Here is an 8,136-nt window from a genome sequence, read left to right as displayed (position 1 = left end):
CCATTGACAAGGGTGATGCCTCCAGACGATTAGCCGTGCCGTGACAGGGCATTGGATCATTTTCCCGTGAGATGACCGAAAGTAGCCATTGACAGTGGTGATGTATCACATAAAGCCAACCATGGAAAGGAGTAAGACTGATTGGATGAAGATAGCAGGAAAGCAGAGGTTCAGAGGAACGAAAAGTATCTCCATTCGCTTATCTGAAAGTTCTACCAATGATTTACATAAGTATCTCTATCCCTTTTATTGTTTATTTGAATCTAATAAAATATCATGTTTAAATCCGCCTGACTGAGATTTACAAGGTGACCATAGCTTGCTTCATACCAACAATCTCCGTGGGATTCGACCCTTACTCACGTAAGGTATTACTTGGACGACCCAGTGCACTTGCTGGTTAGTTGTATCGAAGTTGTGACAATTATGAATTAAGATCAAAGCACCAAGCTTTGGAGCCATTACCAGGATTTGTTCGAGCCTGGAGATCACAATTTCGTGCACCATAGATCTTGGAACAATTGCAGAGGAATTAAATTGCAGGAAAGTAAATTGAGAGCAATGAGAACAGAAAGCAATGAGAACAGAAGATTAAAATCAAGCTCATGTATATTGAATTGTAAAATTACGGAAAGGGAAATTTGTAGTAGAGAAGGAATTTGAATCTTGCATAAGCCAATTTGAATTCAAGATTGAAAAGTAAAAGTGCAGAAGAATTAAAAGTGTTTCAAAGAGGACTTTCTATTCTACCCTACTCCTAATGCTCTCTAGCAGAGCCCGCCTACTTTAATGAAATGGAAATGATGCCTTTATATAGGCTTTACAAAATGAAAATAAAATTGAAATTGAAAATAAATTACAATTTAAATGAAATTCCTATCTAGCTTGTTCTTGTGCCTTTGAGTGATGGTATGGGCTTTGCTTGCTTTGGATTTGAATGAGAGTGGATCCGGATGCATTTGGTGACTTGGGTCAAGTGGCATAGGTTAGGAGTGGCTTTGGTTCAAGTGGCATGGGTTGGAGTTGCTTTGGTTCAAGTGGCATGGGTTGGAGGCATGTGTGAACCTTCTAGGGGAGCGCTCTGCTTGAATTCTTGAGCGCTACTCCTACTTGTGTGCCTTGTCCGTGTCAAGGCACGCACCTAGCGCTCACATTTTGAGCGCTCCGCTCACTCTTTGAGCACTACACTTTATTGCTTCCCTGGGCCAGCTTTGAACCCAACTATCTTGGCCAAGAGAGCACAAAAAGTTGAGGAAAGGGAGCGTAGCACTTGAATTTTCCAACGCTTCCTCTTGGTGAGTCGTGCTTTGTGTATGCTTGGCTTTCATTGGTTCCCAAAAGGGCACGAAAAAGGTAGCTAATGGGAGCGTTGTGCTTGTGTTTTTGAGCGCTACTCTTCATTTGCTTGGTTCCCCTCTTCGAGCCTTGGTGAGAGCACTTGCTTGGTTGGTTTTTGGGCCTTAAAGATGCCTATCAATTGGAGAGCTCTGAATGTCAGCTTTCCAACGCAACTAGAATGGAATCAATTGGACATCTGTAGCCCAAGTTATGGCCCTTTGAAAGAGGCATGGTCATACTGTCACAAGGCTTAAGAAAAGCCCAAAAAAGTGAAAAAATTTGAGCGTAGTGCTCTCTTTAATGAGCGCTAGGCTTTGTTTCTTTCATTCCTTGGCTTCATGGTCATGGGCCTTGCTTTCAAAAGCGTGGCCTAAGGTTCCAAAGCATGCTCAAACTTCAAAAGTGTGCCAAAAATTCCTTTTTCCACCATTTCTTTACCTACAAGCAACCAAACAACTAATCAAGGCTCCACCAAAATCACTAGATCTTTGCATCATTTAATTAATCAATTAATTATAGCATAAAACCTATGATTTTGTATAAAATGAATGATGTTTGATTGATTCAAGATAATCATGAAAATCCATTCAAACTACTTACTTTTTGTTCAAGAATGCATGAAAACCAAGTGAAAACTAATGAAATAGGCTTGTGAAACTAGCCTAAGATGACTTGTCATCATAACACCAAAGTTAAATCTTGCTTGTCCCCAAGCAAGGAAAGAATCATGCAATAAAGATTGACAATCCAAGGTAAGAAGAATAGCATCTCAATGTTCATGGTTTGGCTAGTTTTCTATGCATGCCACAGTCACAAAAGAAAAGTAAATGATTGATGCTTCTATCTAGCTCAATTTATGAAATCTTTTCTTTATATTTCTTCCTTGAAACAAGCTTTTGATTTTCTTATTAGCGTCTCCTTTTGGGTGCTTTGCTCCATGAGTTGATAACAAAGCTACGACTCTAAATGCTTTGTTTTCAAGTATTACCACTTGATACATAAGCACCACAAGCATTTAATTAGAGGTTCTTTTTTAGCTAATTTGTTTCTTTTCTTGACTCTCTAATCATTGATGCTCAGAACCTTGAGCTTTGAGGGAATGCTTTTGCACTTGAGCCTAGCCTTGACTTCTAAGTGTTTTGTTTTCAAGCTTTTTGCTTGATACATAAACACCACAAGTACTTAACAATGAAATTGTCATTGGTACTTAGAGCCTTCAGCTTTCTCATTCTTTCCCTTTTTCTTTTCTTGCCTTAATTTGCAATTGCTTCTTCAAGGTTTTCATGATTTCAAAAAAATTTCATAAAATGTCATAGATAAAAACTTCAATTAAATAAAATCCAATGCAATTGAGCAACAATTAATCATACTAGCCTTCCAATACTTGTATGCACATGCTAAATGCTTCTTTAATGACCCTGTTTGTTTAAGATCATGATACTTTATTGCTTTTGAATTCACAAAACTCAAGTTGGTAGTCATAATGTCACAACATGTTACAAATCAAGATTCAGGCTATGCTTATTCATACCACACATGTATACAGAGAAGATAAAGACACTCATGCAATTTACAGTGCTAGAAGTAATTAGGAGGAGAAAGGAGCGTTACCACCTTATGGTCTATCTTTCTTGTTGTTGTCCTTTTCCTCTTATTCTTCCCTTTCCCTTGCCAACTCAGAATGCTTGCTCATCCTCAAGAAATAACTAGAACAATGGCTATGGGGCTAAGATGGATCATGAATGTCTTACACAATGAAATGTTAGCAGTACATGTGTTTTAAGCAAGCAAGATTAAGGATAACAATCAAGGCACAAGAGACAGAGACATTATGATTGCAAAAATAAGAAGGTGTGCATGATACATTGCATAAGGAAGAGTGGCACACCAAACTTAGTGTGACACTTTCACTTGGACTTGATGCAAGTATCCAGTAAAGATTGGAAGCAAATTTTGTTGCATAGCAACACCAAACTTAGAATGCAACCATATGTCAATTTATTTGAACTAAAACAAAGCAAATGAAACTGTTATATGCTAAGTACAATCACCAAGCCAAGAATTTGTCATGAATAAGGATCTCTTGGTGATGTATTAACAAAAATAGTCAATAGAAGAAAGTATTAAAAATAAGGAAATGACTGAAACAAAGAGAAAACTAAAATTGTCTAACTAAAAGAAAGATAACACTGCGAAGGGCATTATGATTATGTAGACAAGTGGTGTTGCTTAATGAATTGCATAGAAAATTAAGTGGCACACCAAACTTAGAATCTTAGTGTGACACTTTCATTTTTTATGCAATCCTCTAGGAAGATTGAATACAAATTGTTGCAGGGCAACACCAAACTTAGAATGTAATCATATGCCACTTTATTGAAATTTAAACAAAACAGACAGAGAAAATGAACAAAGCAAAGAAATGAAATATTACCTAAGGTTGGGTTGCCTCCCAACAAGCGCTCTTTTAGTGTCATTAGCTCGACATGTTGTTCTTCACTTTCTTCCTCTTCTTCCAGTTTGTTAAGACGAATGACTTCAAGGGGAGAGATGAACCAGCTAGTGTCCCCTGTCTTGGCCTCTCCTCAGTAAGCTTTCTTTTGTTAATGGCTTGATTGAGCTTGCTTGCTGGATCAGGGGTGGGATTGGTGCTCTTATTAGTTGCCTTCACTTCTTGGTTATCAGTGCTTAGTGGTTGTGTGATTATTGGAGCTTTATCTTCATCAAGAGCCTTTTGAATTGGTAGTTCCATGAGCTCTTCCTCTATGTACTTCTCTGCTTCACTTGAGTGTGAATTCTCTTGATTGACTTCTTCACTTTCTTGTTCTTCCACTTCCTCTTTTGCACCCAACATTTGACTTAATAGCACTTTCATGGAGGTGGTTTGTTGTTCTTCCCAAGATTTCTTCATCTCCTCTTCATATCTTTTAATCATGGATTCAGGTGCTGAGACATTTTGGTTCAGGGAAGTTTGTGAGGGTTGTGAGTTTTCATGTTCCCTTGTCATCTCAAGTGGCTTTTGTAGATATGTCTTTTCAGGTTCAAACACCTCTACCACCTCATTCTGCATTGAAATTTTGCTTGACACAGATGCCTCTTCTTCTTGCTCTTCCACTTCCTCCTTCACATCCACCAATTGGTCTTCATCTTCCTTGCTCAGCAGCTCTAAGTTTCTTCTCATTTGCTCCAAGTGCCCATCCATTTTCTTGGAGAGGAATTCTTGCTCTGTCCAGAATTTTTTTTGTTCTTCAAGGAGTTGTTCTTGTCTTTCCAATAACTCTCTGGACTTTTGAAGGGGATCTTCAGCTACTAGCTCAATAGATGAAGGTTGAGGGAAATCTTGTGGATATGGATGTATTGTGGTGAGATTGTTTTGAGTGGTATGGAATGAATCTTGTGGATTGTGGAATAAGTTTTATGGTTGGTGGAGGCTTTGTGTTGAGGCATAATCTTGGAGGAGGCTTTGTGTTGAGGCATAATCAAATGTTGAAGAATTTTCAAGTGAAGAAATGAGAGGTGAGGTTGGACAATTTTGCATAAATGAATTGAAGGTATGCTCAGGTGATGATGGCTCTTGATATGTGGAGTATGAATTGTCAAATGCTCTCTGATTTTGGTCCTCCCAAGCACAACTAGAAGAATTGTTGAATTCATCACAGTATGGATCTTCTTGTGGTATTGGTGGACAATTTTGCATGAATTTATTGAAAGCACACTCCAGTGATGATGTTTCTTGATGAACAAAGTATGGATCATCAAGATCCCTTTGATTCTGCCCCTCCCAGTCACAATATGAGTGGTTGTTATAGCAGTACGAGTCATCTTATGGCTCTGAGAGGTGTTCATGCTCTTTCATTCCTTGGTGATACTCCCAGCCACCATTAGCATAATAATATGAATTATTTTATGGTGTTGGGTGGTATTCCATGGAATTGTCTTGATTAGCATATCCCCATTGGTTGGATTGCTCATAATCTGTTGATTCTTGGTGATATTCCCAGCCACCATTAGAGTAATGACTTGAATCAAGCTGTGGTGGTGGGAAATATCCCATATGATTATCTTGCTCATCTTGTGTCTCTGAAGCATATCTCCATTGATTGGAGTGCTCAGAATTTGTATTTTCTTGGTGATATTCCCAGCCATCATTAGAAATTGGTGATGGTGGGTAATATCCATAAAATTTGTTTGATCATAAGATGAGTTGAGCTCCATTTGAATTTTGTAAAACACAACACTAATGAAAATTGAAATTCATATCTCAGAGAAGAATTTCTTAGTGAGGCAACAACTCAAACACCTTGGTGTCAGTTTAAAACAGAGAACAAAAACAAAGAAAATGCTTAATCTAGACTTCTCACCAACTTAATCATTGTTGATCTAAATCAATTCCCAGCAACGGCACTAAAAACTTGATGGGTGAAAATCAGATTCCACACCAAAACTCACCGGCAAGTGTACCGAGTCGCATCAAGTAGTAATAACTCACAAGAGTGAGGTCAATCCCACAGGGATTGATGGATCAAGCAATTTTAGTGGGTGATTAGTTTAGTCAAGCTAATATTGGTGAATTGAGTGAAAATGTAACCAACAGAAAGGAAATTGCTAGGAATTTAAAGATGCAGAAAGTAAATTTCAGTGAAAGTAAAGAGCAGAATGTAAATTAGATGAAGCTTAAATGACAAGGAAAGTAAAATTACAGCAGATCTCACTTGCAGGAAGTAAATTGACAGAACCTTAAAGAACAAGAAATGTAAATTACATCAAGTGTAAATCAGCAGAATGTAGATTGGACCAAAGCTTAAAGAGCAAGAAAAGTAAATTGCAGCAAAATGTAAAGGGGGCTGGGTGCTAGAATTTAAATGAAGTATTAGATCTTGGAACAATTGCAGAGGAATTAAATTGCAGGAAATTAAATTGAGAGCAATGAGAACAGAAAGCAGTGAGAACAGAAGATTAAAATCAAGCTCATGTAAATTGAATTGTAAAATTGTAGAAAGGGAAATTTGTATCAGAGAAGGAATTTGAAACTTGCATAAGCCAATTTGAATTCAAGATTGAAATGTAAAAGTGCAGAAGAATTAAAAGTGTTTCAAAGAGGACTTTCTATTCTGCCCTACTCCTAATGCTCTCTAGCAGAGCCCGCCTACTTTAATGAAATGGAAATGATGCCTTTATATAGGCTTTACAAAATGAAAATAAAATTTAAATTGAAAATAAATTACAATTTAAATGAAATTCCTATCTAGCTTGTACTTGTGCCTTTGAGTGATGGTATGGGCTTTGCTTGCTTTGGATTTGAATGAGAGTGGATCCGGATACATTTGGTGACTTAGGTCAAGTTGCATGGGTCAGGAGTGGCTTTGGTTCAAGTGGCATGGGTTGGAGTTGCTTTGGTTCAAGTGGCATGGGTTGGAGGCATGTGTGAACCTTCCAGGGGAGCGCTCCGCTTGAATTCTTGAGCGCTACTCCTACTTGTGTGCCTTGTCCGTGTCATGGCATGCACCTAGCGCTCACTTCTTGAGCGCTCCGCTCACTCTTTGAGCGCTACATTTTATTGCTTCCTTGGGCCAGCTTTGAACCCAGCTATCTTGGCCAAGAGAGCACGAAAAAATTGAGGAAAGGGAGCGTAGCGCTTGAATTTTCCAACGCTTCCTCTTGGTGAGTCTTGCTTTGTGCATGCTTGGCTTTCATTGGTTCCCAAAAGAGCATGAAAAAGGTAGCTAATGGGAGCACTGCGCTTGAGTTTTTGAGCGGTACTCTTCATTTGCTTGGTTCCCCACTTCGAGCCTTGGTGAGAGCACTTGCTTGGTTGGTTTTTGTGCCTTAAAGATGCCTATCACTCGTACTTCAATTTCATGCCAAATATGAATTATAATATATCATTGGAGAGCTGTGAATGTTAGTTTTCCAACGCAGCTGAAATTGCATTAATTGGACATCTATAGCTCGGGTTATGGCCCTTTGAAGGAGGCATGGTCATGTTGTCACAAGGCTTAAGAAAATCCCGAAAAAGTGAAAAAATTTGAGCGTAGTTGATGACAAGTCATCCTAGCCTGTTTTAGCTAGTCTTTTTCTCTTGTTTTCCTTAGAATTATGCACTTTCTTGAGCTACAAGCAAGCTAATTGAGTAGATTTTCATGTTTCCCTTGATTGAACCAACCATATATGAATTCATGCCATTTCATGAGGTTTTATGCTATATTTGTTGCATATTGTGAAAGAATGAATATCTCATGATTTTGAGCATAGCTTTGATGTGTTTGGTTGATTAATTATAGGTGAAGAAAGCTTGGAGAAAGGTTGAAGCAAGAAGGAATAGCTAGGAGTAAAGAGAAGACAATGGAATAAGTGAAATTGAACCAGGAAGCAAGAAGCTGGACCTAAAGTTAGCATCAAACTTTTGCACAAACTTTTGGTTGAAAAGTTAGCCCCAACGTTAGCCCCCTAACTTGGAGGCTAACGTTGGAACTTAAGAATGTATCCCCTGGGCACGGAAGAACCACTGTTCAAAGCATGGGAGAGATACAAGAAATCAAATGACAAGGTAGATTTTCGAGCATTCTATGAAGGATTAACCTCCGAAACAAGAAAAGCAGTAGATTACTTCTCAGATGGCCTACTCAAGGCAACAACAACCATCCAAGGAACTGCAGAGTTCAGTGACAAAAGAGCCAATAACCAACACTCATTTGAGACGCCACGGAATGCAATTTTAGAAAAGGAAGTAATGAATCTTGAAGGAGTGAGAGCAATCATGAATCAAAACAAGCAGCTACACCAGCAAACTCAGCAGCA

General features: G+C 38.5%; 1 long non-coding RNA gene across 1 annotated transcript in view; it reads left to right on the top strand.

The window, feature by feature from the left end:
- LOC107641929 overlaps nt 241-8,136 on the top strand; it is a 13,290-nt gene continuing 5,394 nt past the window's right edge. Inside the window, exons 1-2 of the long non-coding RNA XR_001620522.2 lie at nt 241-251; nt 5,814-5,815. This is a non-coding gene — a long non-coding RNA (uncharacterized LOC107641929). The remainder of the gene's footprint in view (nt 252-5,813; nt 5,816-8,136) is intronic.

Source organism: Arachis ipaensis, chromosome B05, assembly GCF_000816755.2.
Source record: "Arachis ipaensis cultivar K30076 chromosome B05, Araip1.1, whole genome shotgun sequence".
NCBI lineage: Eukaryota > Viridiplantae > Streptophyta > Magnoliopsida > Fabales > Fabaceae > Arachis > Arachis ipaensis.
Note: the sequence above shows the minus strand (reverse complement) of the source record. Positions and strands in the feature narration are given on the sequence as shown.